Below are 15,399 nucleotides of genomic sequence, written 5' to 3' on the forward strand. Positions count from 1 at the left end.
TACAGTAATACTACAGTAATATTACCATAAAAACTGCAGAAATACTCTAAAATACTACTCGAAAAATACATCAGAAAAAGTATACAAATACTACAAAAATCGTACAGCTGAAATACCACAAAAATACAACCACAGTAATACTACAAAAATATATTAATGGAATACTACAGTAATATTACATAAAAACTGCAGAAATACTCCAAAATACGACTCCAAAAATACGACAGAAAAAGTACACAAATACTACAAAAATCGGAGGGCTGAAATACCACAAAAATACAACCACAGTAATACTACAAAAATACATTAATTGGATACTACAGAAATGCTGTCACGGAATGGAAGGGGTGACCGGACCGGAACGGAGGCAAGAGGCAGGAAGGGAGAACTCAATTGCGTGACGATCAAAAACTTTTATTTACCAAAATTAAAGTTGTCTGAAACTTAGGGACAAGACAGAACAAACAGGCTTTAACAAAAACGTGCAAACACAGGTTTCTTCCAACTCAACTAAACAGGACAAGACATAACAGAACGGACAATGTGGATATAATGAGCCAGCACCCGCAAAACCCACAATCCAGCCTTAAATAGCAGACACGCAATTAGTTGAACTGCTTCAGCTGGTGCCCAGGGGGCGGGGCAGACCGGTCGACAAGGCGACCATGACAAATACTACAGTAATATTACATAAAAACTGCAGAAATTCTCCAAAATACGACTCCAAAAATACAACAGAAAAAGTACAGAAATACTACAAAAATCGGACGGCAGAAATACCACAAAAAGTACAACCACAGTAATACTACAAAAAATATATATAACGGAATACTACAGCAATACTACAGTAACACCACATAAAAACTGCAGAAATACTCCAAAATTCGACTCCAAAAATACTGCAGAAAAAGTACATAAATACTACAAAATCTTACTCCAAAAATACTTCAGAAAAAGTACAGAAATACTACAAAATTTGACTCCAAAAATACTACAGAAAAAGTACAGAAATACTCCAAAATTCCACCCCAAAAATACTTCAGAAAAAGTACAGAAAAACTATAAAATTCGACTCCAAAAACACTACGAAAAAAGTACAGAAAGTACAGAAGTACAAAAATCGGATTCTAGAAATACCAGAAAAATACTACCACAGTTATACTACAACACCACCCATATATTACAAAGATGATAGAAACACGACTAAAATAGTATTGCAGAAATACTACAGTAATACTACGGAAATACAGAAAAATTCTGACCCCCGCGTAAATTCTACAAAAATACTTAAGCACAAATGAGAGAGTGCTCCAAAGAGGGACTTCATCGACCCTTTTCTTTTAAAAGTAATTAGACACGTACATATCTGCGTGAGTAATACTTCCGAAACGAGAACTAGACGGGAGAGTTCCCCGGGACGGACCCCGAACGACTGCGGTCCGTTATCACTCCGCCTGATATCAAAACGAAAACATTTTATCTTCTCTTTAGGGAGACAATTCCCAGCCGGCAGCCGGCGGTGCGTTTAAAGACGGTGGGATTTCTCACACACCCGAACCGATCAACCTTTCTCGCGTTCGGCGCGTTAAACGTCTTCTCTGAAACGACGCTCTGTGATGGGCCGGACCCCATAAAACCGGGTTTTAGGGCCGGACTGCCGGCGGAGCTGAGAAAACCAACTTCCCGCACTTTTAGCCGCTCCTTCGGCCACCGACCCTGATTGGCTGTTGTACTCTTTTTAAAGCCCCGCCTTCCTGAAAACATTCGTCGGATCGTCTGCGAACCTACGCTACACACCAGGCAAGCTTTTGTGACTCCTGATTCTATCCTATCCTGTTTTCTGTTGGATTCCCGTTGCCGACCTCTTTTCTGGACTCGTTTATGTTTATCTCTCTCTCTCTCTCTGTCTTTTTAACCTTTCTCTGTTTTTCCACTTTCTCTCTCTCCTTTACTTTCTCTCTCTTTATTGTGCTCTCTCTATTTCTCTACCCTTTCTTCCTTTTTTTTATCTGCATTACCTTTTCTCTCTTTCTCTTTCTCTTTTAATCTGTCCCTTTTTTATCTCTCTCTCTCTCTCTCTCTCTCTATCTCTCTATGTTGCGTTCTATTCTTTTTTTCTCACTTTTACTCTCTTTTTTTATTATTATTATAATGATTATTCTGTCTCTTTTCTCTATGATTCTCTTTCTTTGCCTTTTTCCTTTGATTTCTCTCCCTTTAATTTTTTTCTCCCTTTCTCTCTTTATTGAGCTCTCTCTATGTCTCTCTCTCTCTCTCTCTCTTTCTCTTGCCCTTTCCCGTTTTATCTCTCTCTTTCTCCCTTTTTCTCCCCCTGTCATTCTCTTCAAACTACAAGTCCGGCCCCCGTGAGATGGTCCTTTTTCGTAGAGCGCGGCCCCCGAGACCCTGAGACACCCCCCCCCCCCCGTTTGGAAAAGAACCACGGCGGCGCCACTCACCCGCCAGGTGGGCAGACAGGAAGAGGAAGAGACCAATCAGCGAGGACGAGACGCCGGAGGACCCGCCCATTCTGTGGGGCAGACATCAAGGGCGATACCAGATCAGTCATCTTGTCATATCAAACCTTAAAGCCTTATTTGGAAAATAACGGGCGGGAGGGAAGACGTTTCGGTCCCGACTCTCTAGAGGAAAAGGCCGTTAAGGGGGCGGGCGGGCGGCCCGCCCATCGGGCGCCTTTGTCCCGTATGTTTGTACAATCCGGCCCGGACTCGCCAGCTCGCCGAGTAAATATTGACGCTCGGGTTTCCTGCTATTGAGCGGCCCCCTACGCGGGCAGACGCGTCCAAAGTCCGGCCCGGGGGCCACCAACGGCCCGTCGGGGCATTTTTACCGGCCACCGTCTTAAAACGAAACCCGGTAACGTTGACCAGAGTGTCATGATTGCTGATCGGGGGCACCTGCGACTGCCCCGATGGCGCCAATAGCCCCCGGTCGCTGATTGGCTGTTGGACTCTTTTAAAACCCCCGTCATCCAAGAGGAAACTGTCAGACCGTCTGCGAACCCATGCTCTCAGCGAGGCAAGCTCTGTACTATCTGACATTCTCCTGCCCTGTTTTCTCCTCCCTGATACCAGTTTCTGGACCTGTTTCTGTTTTTGCTCTTCCGTCCTGGCCATCGACCTGCTTTTGCCCTGTTTCCTGCCTGATACCTGTTGCCGACCTGTTTCTGGACCTGTTCCTGCTCTTTCGTCCTAGCCGTCAACCTGTTTTGCCCTATTTCCTGCCTGATACCTGTTACCAACCTCTTTTCTGGACCTGTTTCTGCTTTTGCTCTCCCATCCCGGCCATCGACCTGCTTTTGCCCTGTTTCCTGCCTGATACCTGTTGCTGACCTCTATTTGGACCTGTTTCTGTTTTGCTTCTCCGTCCTGGCCATCTAGGAAAACAGGACCAAGTCAGAACTTACGTCTTGCGGGGGAGAGGTTCGTTGACGGGCCGACCAAAGTTGAGTGAGAGCGCTGAGCTTAAATAGACGGAAAGCCAATTTGTCAATGAGCCGCAGCTGGCACCACAAGGGCAGGGCCAATTGGGCGCCACGCCAACAGTGACACAAACACACACACACACACACACACACACACACACACACACAGGGGCAGCCAACTGGGCGCCACGGCAACAGTGACACACACGGGCGGGGCCAATTGGGTGCCATGGCAACTCTAACACACACAGGCGGGGCCAATTGGGTGCCACGACAACCGTAACACACACACACACACACACACAGGCGCATCCAATTGGGATCCACGGCAATTGTGACACACACACACACATGGGCGGGGCCAATTGGGCGCCACGGCAACCGTGACACACACGGGCGGGGCCAATCGGGCGCCACGGCCACCGTGACATTTCGTTGTTCTGATCAGGAGAATCGGGAATGGGGACGGCGCCACTTCTTTGTAAACGTCCAGGGAGGTCCGGTCCCCCTTTAACTGCCAAAACCCCGGGCTATCTTTGGACTGGCCCGCCCACCCCGACCGCCATTCCATATTTGAGCGTCTCCCGCAACCGTTTTTCTCCGGGAACGACGAAGACGGACTCTCATTTCTCATAGGAACTGGCTTTGCCCGAAAAGGGGGCTTCCCGTCCCACCTCCCCCCCGTTTGCCAGAGAGGGGAAATCGCTTTTGTCATCTCTTCCTCCCATCCGCCGCCTGGACTGGAGGGAGGGAGACGCTGTATCTCTCATTCCATCTCCGTGACTCTTTTCTTTGGATTGCATGGGGGGGCGTACTAGTAGATTAGAGAGAAAGAAAAAGAGAGAAAGAAATAAGACAAAAATCGAAGGAGAGAAAAAGAGAAAAAGTCGGACAATGAAAGAGAAAAAGGGAGAAAGAGAAATGAAATGAAATGATCTGCATTTCTCTAGCGCTTTTCAAGTCAAAGACTTCCCAAAGCGCTTTACAATGTGCTCCACATTTTCCCAATAGCGGCCTTGTAAGGCGCTAACCTGCGCCTTACCTGCTTATTGGGGGTATCAGGGGTTCAGTGTCTTACCCAAGGACACTTCAACATGTAACACAGACGAGCCGGGATTCGAACTGGGATCCCTTGATCCCAAGACGAGCGCTCTACCTCCTGAGCTACTGCCGCCCTTAAAGAGAGAGAGGAGAGAGAGAGAGAGAGAGAGAGAGAGAGCATAAGAAACAAAAAAGATATAAAGACAAATAGTGAGAGAGGGGGAAAGAAAGAGGGAAAGAATGATATCCAAAGAGATATTGAACGAGAGAAAGAGGGAAGGAGAGAAAAGAGAAAGAGAGAATGGGAGAAGGAGAGGAAGGGAAAGCGGGAGAGCGAAAGAGAGAAAAGGAAAAATGGGAGAGAGAGCAAAAGAAGGTAAAAAGACACAGAGAAAGAGACAAAGAGAAACAAAGAAAGAGAAAGAGACACAGAAAGTGAGAGAGAGAGACACATACAGAGAGTGAGAGAAAAAGGGAGGAAAAGTGAAAAAGAGAGAGAGAGAGAGAGAGAGAGAGAGAGAGAGAGAGAGAGAGAGCAGGTGAGAAACAAAAAAGTTGTAAAGACAAATAGTGAGAGAGGGGGAAAGAAAGAGAGAAAGAATGATATCCAAAGAGAAATAGAACGAGAGAAAGAGGGAAGGAGAGAAAAGAGAAAGAGAGAATGGAAGAAGGAGAGAAAGGGAAAGCAGGAGAGCGAAAGAGAGAAAAGGAAAAATGGAAGAGAGAGCAAAAGAAGGTAAAAAGACACAGAGAAAAAGACAAAGAGTAACAGAGAACAAGGGAGACAGAGAAAAAGAGCAGCATTGAGACAGGAGTGGAGAAGAAAGAAATGAAGAGAGAAAGAAGAAGAGAAAGATAAAAAGAAGAAGAGAAGCAAATCAACAGAGAAATAAATAAATTAAAAAAGTGAGCGGGGGGGAAAAGAGAGACGGGGAGAGAGAGGGATCCAAAAAGGGGAGAGAAAGAGAAGTTGAGAAGGAAAGAGAAAAATGGAAAGAAAGATCATTACAGGGTAGGTTACAGAGAGAGGAAATAGAAAGAGTTGCAGAGTGAGAGAGAAAAAGAGAAAAGAGAGAAAAAAGAAAGAGTGAACGGGAGAAAGAAAGAGAAAGGGAGGGAGAGGAAAATAATAAAAAAGAATAAAGTGAGAGAGAGAGAGAAATAGAGAAATACGACCGCAGCTGTTTTGCAAGTGTTAACTAGCTTGGGTAATATCAATTGGACATATTTCAAATTGCAGCTCATTTTCCTCTTGCGCTTCTCTCACGGCTGTCTTGCGGGCCGGATTTTACCCGTTAGTGGGCCTGATCTGGCCCGCGGGCCGCCTGTTTGACACCTGTGTCTTAAAGGGACAGTCTTTTATATCTGTCCACTAGATGTCACCGTCGTGTGTCGTGTACCCCAAAAATGACTCCGAGGAACTCCAAACTTTCCATTTTTGGCCCGTTTCTTTTTTAAACGAATAAAAATAAGGAAGACATTTAAAAAGAGGAAACAAATGAAAAGAGGAATAAAAAGAAAGGTAGGGAGAAATAAGGCAAAAATGAAGATTGAGAAAAAGAAAGAAGAGAAAATGTTTTATTTTGTAAACGAATGAAAATAAAGAAAAGTTTGGTTCTGTTCGAAGCCATCTTTAATCCACCCACCTCATGCTTTTTTTAGCAAATCTTGTGCTGTTTCTCTAAGGTTTTTTCCCCCTTCCTTTCATGTTTTTTTCTGTTGTAGCTGGTTGTAGTTGTCTAACCCACGCGTGAGTATGTTTCCCGAGACCTTGTCCTTTCATGTTTCCATCAGAAAGAGGCAGTCGGTGTTCTAGCATATCTTGTGTCGTTTCTCTTTTGTTTGTTATTTTCCTTCCTTTCATGTTTTTGTTCCTTTGGAGTTGGTTAGAGGTCCAACTAGACTGTTTTGCCACGATTTCTGTTTTTGTTCAGTTAGAGCCGATCGTAGTTATTGACTCCACACATGGGGATGTTTGCATCCAACATGGCATGCGCTGCCTTTACTTTCTTGTTTTGTTCTGTTCCTTTAGATTTTGCTGTCCACACGGGAGTAGGTCTCCTGTGTCCATGGACTTTCACGTTTGGTTCCGTTAGAAGCCATCTCTAATCCACCTCATGCTTTTCTTTAGCATATCTTATGTTGTTTCTCTTTTTTTTCTTCCTTTCATGTTTTTGTTCCGTTCGAGTTGGTGAGGGGTCCAACTAGACTGCGTTGCCATCATTTCTGTTTTTGTTCCGTTAGAGTCGGTTGTAGTTATTCACTCCACACATGTCATGCCATGCGCTGCCTTTACTTTCTTGTTTTGTTCTGTTCCTTAAGATCTGGCTGTCCAAACGGGAGTTGGTGTCCTTGGACTTTCGTGTTTGGTTCCGTTAGAACCCATCTCTATTCCACCTCATGTTTTTTCTTTAGCATATCTTATGTTGTTTCTCTTTTCTCCTTCCTTTCATGTTTTTGTTCCGTTCGAGTTGGTGAGGGGTCCAACTAGACTGCGTTGCCATCATTTCTGTTTTTGTTCCGTTAGAGTCGGTTGTAGTTATTCACTCCACACATGTCATGCCATGCGCTGCCTTTACTTTCTTGTTTTGTTCTGTTCCTTAAGATCTGGCTGTCCAAACGGGAGTTGGTGTCCTTGGACTTTTGTGTTTGGTTCCGTTAGAACCCATCTCTATTCCACCTCATGTTTTTTCTTTAGCATATCTTATGTTGTTTCTCTTTTCTCCTTCCTTTCATGTTTTTGTTCCGTTCGAGTTGGTGAGGGGTCCAACTAGACTGCGTTGCCATCATTTCTGTTTTTGTTCTGTTAGAGTCGGTTGTAGTTATTCACTCCACACATGTCATGCCATGCGCTGCCTTTACTTTCTTGTTTTGTTCTGTTCCTTAAGATCTGGCTGTCCACACGGGAGTTGGTGTCCTTGGACTTTCGTGTTTGGTTCCGTTAGAACCCATCTCTATTCCACCTCATGTTTTTTCTTTAGCATATCTTATGTTGTTTCTCTTTTCTCCTTCCTTTCATGTTTTTGTTCCTTTGGAGTTGGTCAGGGGTCCAACTAGACTGCGTTGCCATCATTTCTGTTTTTGTTCTGTTAGAGTCGGTTGTAGTTATTCACTCCACACATGTCATGCCATGCGCTGCTTTTACTTTCTTGTTTTGTTCTGTTCCTTTAGATCTGGCTGCCCACACGGGAGTAGGTCTCCTGTGTCCTTGGACTTTCAGGTTTGGTTCCGTTAGAACCCATCTCTATTCCACCTCATATGCTTTTTCGTTTACGTTTCGGCGAGAACAACATTTCCAGCTCTTGGACTTCCGCAGAGCCCGGCAGACTTCCTTGTTCTGTTCCCGCGCGCCCTCGGAGGCCCCCTTCTTGACCGGCACAATGTCAGGAAATTGTTCCGTTCCCGTTTGACGGCACCGTCGCCGCCGTGGTCCCGTCTTCGGAGTAAGACCGCCGCCATCTTGGTTCTGGACACGGAGGCCCCTTCCGAGTTCTGTGAATTCCGTCCCGGCCCGTTTCCTGTCCCGACTGTTTATAGGATGGCTAGTTTATTTTTGCAATGATGATAAAAACACTGTCCCTTTAAGATGAAACTCAAATGTCAAACGGTCACTTGCTCAAAGACACGAAGGAATCAATAAGATTTCCAACTTGAGAGGCATCCTTTTCCAATTTAACTGGTGAACTAACTCGCATTAACTCAATTAACTCGGGTGAGATAAGCATGCGGCGAGACAACACTGAGAGAAGCGCGAGATAAAAATGAGCTGCGCTTTGAAGTATTCTCCAGTGGGTGTCGCCAAAGACAGGCACCACCTGCAAAACAACTGTAGCAAGATTTCTTTCTCTTTCTTCCCTTTCTTTTCTTCTCACTTTTATCTTTCTTTCTTTATTCTCTTTCTCTCTTTCTCTGTCTTTTGTTCTTACTTTCGCTCTTTTTCTTCTTTTCTTACTGTTTTTCTTTTATTCTGCTTTCTCTCTTTCTTTTCCTCGTTCTCTGTCTCTACCTCTTTCTTTCTTTATCTCATCTTTTCTCTCTCTTTTTATCTCTCTCTCTTTGTCTCTTCATCCCTTACTCTCTCTAACCATTGTTCTCTCTATTTCTTTATCTCTTGTGTAGTTTCTTTCTTTTCTCTCTCTATACTTCTCTCCTTTTTTCTCCATTTCTCTTTTATGTTCTGTCTCTCTCTCCCAGTTTCTCTCTTGCTGTCTCTCTCACTGTCTCTCAATTTCTCTCTCTTTGTCTTTCTCTTAGTCTATCTCTGTTTCTTGCCATCTCTCTCTCTCTCTCTCTCTCTCTCTCTCTCTCTCTCTCTCTCTCTCTCTCTCTCTCTCTCTCTCTCTCTCTCTCTCTCTCTCTCTCTCTCTCTCACTCTATCTCCTTCTATCTCTCTCTCTCTGTCTCCTTTGACCCCTCTCTTTCTCTCTCTGCCTATCTCTCTTTCTTGCCCTACTTTTTTCCCTCTTTATTTCTTTATCTATTTTGTACATTATTTTTCTCTCTCTCTCTCTCTCTCTCTCTCTCTCTCTCTCTCTCTCTCTCTCTCTCTCTCTCTCTCCCTCTCTCTCTTTCTCTCTCTCTCGATCTCTTTCTGTCTCTCTCTCCCACTCTCTCTCGGAGTTGGCCACTTACACACGGCTTCGAGTCAAGCAGCCAGCAAAGTTGCACTCACGATTCAACTTTTCAGTCAGAGGAGGAGGCGGCGACGGCAAAAAAAAAATCGACACGGAATCCCTCAACGATTCGTCGAAAAGTCCTTACCTGTCGTCGACACTCCTTTTAACGGGATGCGCGTGAACGTCGCGCGTCTTCTTCGTCCACTCGGGGCGATTCGAAGGCGATGTTCTTCATCGAATTCAACATTTGAGGCGTCGAAAGCAAACTACGTCCCTCGGAAAAGCTCAATCGTTCTCCGAAAAGGAAAAAACAATCTTTCCATCGAGACCACGCGAGTAGGAGTGGAAGTCGATCCGCTCTTATCGGATCTCGGAGCCGTTCGGTAGTTTCCGGCGGCGTCCGTCGCCCCAGTCCTCCCAGTTCCTCGTCCGGACGCCACTTTTCTCCTTTTTCTCGGTGAAGCGAGATCAAAAAGTCAGATTAGACTCGTGGCGTCCCACCCCTCATTGTCCCTGAATGGAATGTTCCCTCTCGTAGCGCTTTTCCTGTTGCCCAAGCTTTTAATTTGCTCCCCCCCTACACCCCCCCTCACGCCCCTCGCACGGAATTTGCCCCTCCTAGATACGAAGAAAAGTTAAAAGTCAGATCGCCGAGAGGGGAGTGATCCGTTTCAGGAGGCTTTCGAGATGTTCTCCTGCGAGAGAAGTGCCACCCAAAACCCCAATGTCGACATTCTCCGTGTCCTTATCCTCAGTAGGGTCGCGGGGGTGCTGGAGCCCATCCCAGCTAGCTAGGAATGCTACAAAACGAAATATGGAATCTGTGAGGAAACCCTGACTATCATTTCTCTTTAATTGCAAGCATTTCAAAACCATCCATCCATGATCTGCATGGCTTATCCTCAGTAGGGTCGCGGGGGTGCATCCTTGGGCAGTGGGGAAGGAGACCCCCCGAAATGGTCACCAGCCAATCACAGGGCTCACAGGGACAGACAATTCGCTCACTCCTTCACACCTAGGGTGATTTCGGTTAAGCCAATCCACTTGACATGCATATTTATGGGATGTGGGAGGAAACCGGAGTGGCCAGAAAAAAACCCACGCAGGCACAGGGAGAACATGCAAACCAACCCCGCACAGGAAGGTTGGATCTCATGACCTTCAGAACTGTGACGCACACGCGCTAACCACTGCGCCGCCGTGCTGCCCTGGCTCTGGTTATTATTTTTGTCATAGATTTGATCCATGAGCTTTTGTCTCGTTGTCTCGCATTTGTCTCGTTCCCTCGCTTTTGTTTGGTGTTTCGCTTTTGTCTTGTTGTCTCGCTTCTGTCTCGTTCTCTCGCTTTTGTCTCGTTCTCTCGCTTTTGTCTCGTTCTCTTGCTTTTATCTCGTTCTCTCGCTTTTATCTCGTTGTCTGGCTTTTGTCTCGTTGTCTGGCTTTTGTCTCGTTGTCTCGCTTTTGTCTTGTTGTCCTGCTTTTGTTTCGTTCTCTCACTTTTATTTCTTTCTCTCGCTTTTGTCTTGTTGTCTTGCTTTTATCTCGTTGTCTCGCTTTTGTCACGATGTCTTGCTTTTGTCTCGTTCTCTCGCTTTTGTCTCGTTGTCTGGCTTTTGTCTCATTGTCTCGCTTTTGTTTTGCTCTCTCGCTTTTTTCTCGCTTTTTTTCTCGCTTTTGTCTCTGTTGTAGGGTTTTCTCGCTTTTGTCTCACTTTTGTCTCGCTTTTGTCTCACTTTCGTCTCGTTTTCTCGCTTTTGTCTCGTTGTCTCGCTTTTATCATGTTGAGGTTTTGAGATCAGGTGTCGTTCATGTGGTCTCCTATCACACATTTTGTCCTTAAAGGCTAGACAAAAAAATGGGACTTGACTGTAGAGCAGGTTCAGCCACTTTTCTGAATTTGTCTTAAACTGGATATGGTGTGGCTCTTTAAAAAAAAAAAAAAAAAAAAGATATTTTGGACTTTTATGGCGGTGAGCGTCCAAAATGTCCTCGACCCCACTTGGCCTCCCTCGTAATAAAAAAGTGGGAGGATAAATAGACGTGCCGTTCAACACTGCCCCCGCGTGGTCTTGTGGGGAACTTGCTCAATTCAGAAAAGCGTTTGGTTTTCCTTCAAATTTCCAAATGGGAAAAAAATATAGATCTTGTTTTCATTTCTAGCAGCTACACGCTGTAAAAAGTGAGGACACACACGTGAATAATGCTTCAATGACTGTATTAAAGGGACAGTTCATCATGAAATCAGGTCTGGGCAATGGTTAGGAGCGGCCGGGGGGCCGCATCGGGTCCCCCTTCAACTGGCCAAGGGGGGCCCACAATAGTTTGCCTTTACCGACGTTTTATTTCTTTAAATTTGTTTTGAAAGCAATTTATTTGAACGGAATTGTTTTTTTTTTAACGCTCGCCATTAAAGAGAAATGATATTCGAGGTCCCTGTTTCATATTTCGTTTTGTAGTTTTTTGTATTCATTTATTTATTTATTTTGGGGCATTTTTGGTAGTATTTCTCTAGTTCTTCTAGAGCAGGGGTGTCCAACTCATTTTACCTCGGGGGCCACACGATAGTGCAAACAGTCTTCCGGGGCCCGACTAGAATATTAGAGAGAGAGAGAAAAAGAGAGAAAGAAATAAGACAAAGTGAAGGAGAGAAAAAGAGAGAGGGTGGGACAATGAAAGAGAGAAAGGCAGAAAGAGAGAGAGAAGAGAGAGGGAGAGAGAATGTGAGAAAAAAAGATATAAAGACAAATAGTGAGAGAGGGGGGAAGAAAGAGATAGAAAGAATGCTATCCAAAGATAAATAAAAAGAGAGAAATGGAGAAAGAGAGAGACAGGGAGAGAGAATGTGAGAAAAAAAGATACAAAGACAAATAGTGAGAGAGGGGGGAAGAAAGAGATAGAAAGAATGCTATCCAAAGATAAATAAAAAGAGAGAAATGGAGAAAGAGAGAGACAGGGAGAGAGAATGTGAGAAAAAAAGATACAAAGACAAATAGTGAGAGAGGGGGGAAGAAAGAGAGAGAGAGAGAGAAGAGAGAGGGAGAGAGAATGTGAGAAAAAAAAGATACAAAGACAAATAGTGAGAGAGCGCGGAAGAAAGAGAGAGAAAGAATGATATCAAAGAAAAAGAAAAAGAGAAAGAGGGAAGGAGAGAAAAGAGAAGGAGAGAAAGAGAGAATGGGAGAAGGAGAGAAGGGGAAAGCAGGAGAGAGCAAAAGAGAGAAAAGGAAAAATGGAAGAGAGAGCAAAAGAAGGTAAAAAGACACAGAGAGAGAAAGAGACAAAGAGAAACAAAGAAAGAGACACAGAAAGTGAAAGAGAGAGACACAAAGAGTGAGAGGAAAAGGGAGGAAAAGAAAGAGAGAGAGAGAGAGAGAGAGAGCAAGAGAGAGAGAAAAACAAATAAATTCATGTACCGGTACACCGTCTTTGTGAGAGGCACCTGGGTATGGCAACATCAAGTGGACATATTTCAACCTGCAGCTCGTTTTACTCTTGCGCTTCTCTGAGCGTTGTCTCGCGGGCCAGATTCAATCCCTTAGCAGGCCTGATCTGGCCCCCGGGCCGCATGTTTGACACCCCTGTTCTAGAGTATTCCTGTAGTTTTTTGGGGAGCATTTCTGCAGACATTTTTGTAGTCCTTCCACGGTGGGATCATTGTAGTTTGTTTATTGTGTTTTTGTCAGCTCAAAATAAGAATTTTGTTCTTTCGAAACATCATTTGGATGATTTCTCGCGACAAAGTCATTTGAAGTATGACTCCTTTTTTTCTTTTTTGTCTTCCTTTATGTATTCTTTCCCCCTTTTTCTTCCCCGTTTTCTTTTCTTTCTTCCTTTATTTTGCCTTTCTGTTATCCTACCTCTTATTTTTGCACATTCTTCCCTTTCATTTTTTTTTTTCTTATTTTTCATTTCTCTTTATCTTCTAGTTTTCATGCTATTATCTCCCTATTTTCTTCTTTCTTTTCCTTTTCCCTTTGTTCCTCGTTTCTGCTTCATTTTTACACCTTTTTGTTTTTTTTTCTTTATTTTTCTCGCTTCCTATTTTTTCACGTTTGAATTTTCCTCCCTTTTCCCTTTTCCTTCTTTCTTTGAATTCTCTTTTTCTTTAAGATTTTCCATTTTCCCTTCTTTTTTCTTTCTTCCCTTTTTTGGCTTTCTGCTATTCTACCTTTCATTTTTGCACATGTTCATTTCCTCCCTTTTCAATTTTTTCTTATTTTTCATTCCTCTTTTTCTTTTAGATTTTTCACGCTATTCTCCTTTCCCTCTTTTCTTCTTTCTTTTCCTTTTCCTCTTGTTTCTCTTTTCTGCTTCATTTTTACACCTTTTTCTTTTTTCTTTTTTTTTCTCGCTTCCTATTTTTTTCATGTTTGAATTTTCCTCCCTTTTCCTTTTTTCCTTCTTTCTTTAAATTCTCTTTTTCTTTAAAAAAATGCATTTTCCCTTCTTTTTTCTTCCCTTTTCCCCTTATTTTTTCCTTTTTATTCTCAAAAAAGTGAGGTCAAATAACATGATGTGCTGATCACTTTGAGTCCCCGTAGTTTGTGTTCTTCCTTGTGCTTTTTAACACTCATTTTCGATTGCACCGCACCATCCAGTGACATCTAGTGGTCAAAAATTGCACAAACACATTTGAGTTCGCATGCTGATTGAAATAACGAGCGATATCGTGCCCAACTTTTTATACATTTTACTGGAAAACAAAGAAGTCATTCGACTCCTTTTTAACTAAAGCTGCAGTTACGACTTTAAGCCAGAAGATGGCGGCAGAGAGTATCGGGTGATTTGCGTGCAATGACATGCATTTGGAATACAACAGAAGAGAAGTATTTCTTGTATGCAACGAGATTAAACATGGAAATTCCATCCATTATTGCATGGCTTATCCTCAGTAGGGTCGCGGGGGTGCCGGAGCCCATCCCAGCTATCTTGGGCAGTGGGCAGGGGACAACTCACCCGCCCATTCACACCTAGGGACAATTTGGACCAGCCAATGAGCCCGACATGCATGTTTTTGTGAACGTGGGAGGAAACTGGAATGGAAACCCGAGGAAGCACGGGGAGAACATGCAAACCCCACACAGGAGGTTCGATCTCATGACCACAAAACTGTGCCGCGCACCCGCTACCCACTGTGCCTTTGTGCTGCCCACATGGAAATTAGAAAAAATAAAAATGTGACGGTTGCCACGGCGCCCAATTGGTCCCCACCGTGTGGCGCCAGCTTCTGTCACGGTTGCCACGGCGCCCAATTGGCCCCGCCCTTGGACACAGGCTGAAACGCCTTGACGGATTGCTCTCTGGGAGTACTTAAACGCTGTCCTGCGAGTCGCCTTTTTGTCGGAGCGTCTGCGAAACTCGGTTGTGATATGCCAAGCCTGTGAATCCCCGTTTTTGCCTGTATTTTGCTCCTGTTTCGTTCCGTTTGATTTTGACCACTTCCTCGTTCCGATCGATCTACTCCCGCGACCGACGATCGCCCTTCTCCCCGATAAACTGTGAGTAACGTTACGCGAGTGGGTTCTCCTTCCTGTTTCCTGTCCTGGTCTGTGACAAACAAGGGAAAAGAGAAAAACAAATCCATAAAAATAAGAAATAAATAAAAGCGGAAATAAAATCAAGAAGAAGAAAGGGAAAAAAAAGATAATACATTTGTGAAAAAACTTGCCAGGGAAAAGGGAATCAAAGAAAAAGTCATCCGTATTTGACTGTTAGGGGAAGTGTATTCTTCTTTTTCCAGGGTATTGAGTTTTGTATGGCAGAAAGGGGAAGAGAAGTACCCGTATATCGCCGCTAGATGGCAAAGTCTCACAGGTAGGAGAAGGGCGCTTGGGCCAAGTCTCGCGGGACCTCACGTGATTTAGTCAGACTTGCTCAATCAACGAACCTTGATGCCAACAATCAAACGGAATCGTGTGAGACTGACATTTAGCATCTATTTTGCAGGTGAGATGTATATCAGGGCTGTCAAAGTCATTTGAACTCGGGGGCCACACCATAGAACAAACATTCTGTCAGGGGCCGGACTAGTAGATTCCAGAGAAAGAAAAAGAGAAAGAAATAAGAGAAAGAGGGGAAAGGAGAGAGGGTGGGACAAAGAAAGAAAAAGAGAGAGAGTGAGAGTGTGAGAAACAAAATCAATAAAAAGTTGTGAACGAGGGGGAAAAGAAAGGGAAAGGAAGAAAAAAATCAAAGAAAAATAGAAAGACAGAAGGAGAGAATAGAGAAAAAAAAGTGTGAAGGGTGGGGAGAAAGAGAAAAGAGAGAAAGAAATAAGAGAAAGAGGGAGGGAAAAGG

The 15,399-nt window shown here is 44.1% G+C and overlaps 1 protein-coding gene across 1 annotated transcript in view; it reads left to right on the forward strand.

The window, feature by feature from the left end:
* The window catches only part of LOC148368257 (uncharacterized), a 541,253-nt gene that overhangs the window by 118,730 nt on the left and 407,124 nt on the right, over positions 1–15,399 (forward strand). The window lies entirely within an intron of this gene.

Source organism: Urocampus carinirostris, chromosome 3 (genome assembly GCF_059441175.1).
Source record: "Urocampus carinirostris isolate Australia breed hairy pipefish chromosome 3, RoL_Ucar_1.0, whole genome shotgun sequence".
Lineage (NCBI taxonomy): Eukaryota > Metazoa > Chordata > Actinopteri > Syngnathiformes > Syngnathidae > Urocampus > Urocampus carinirostris.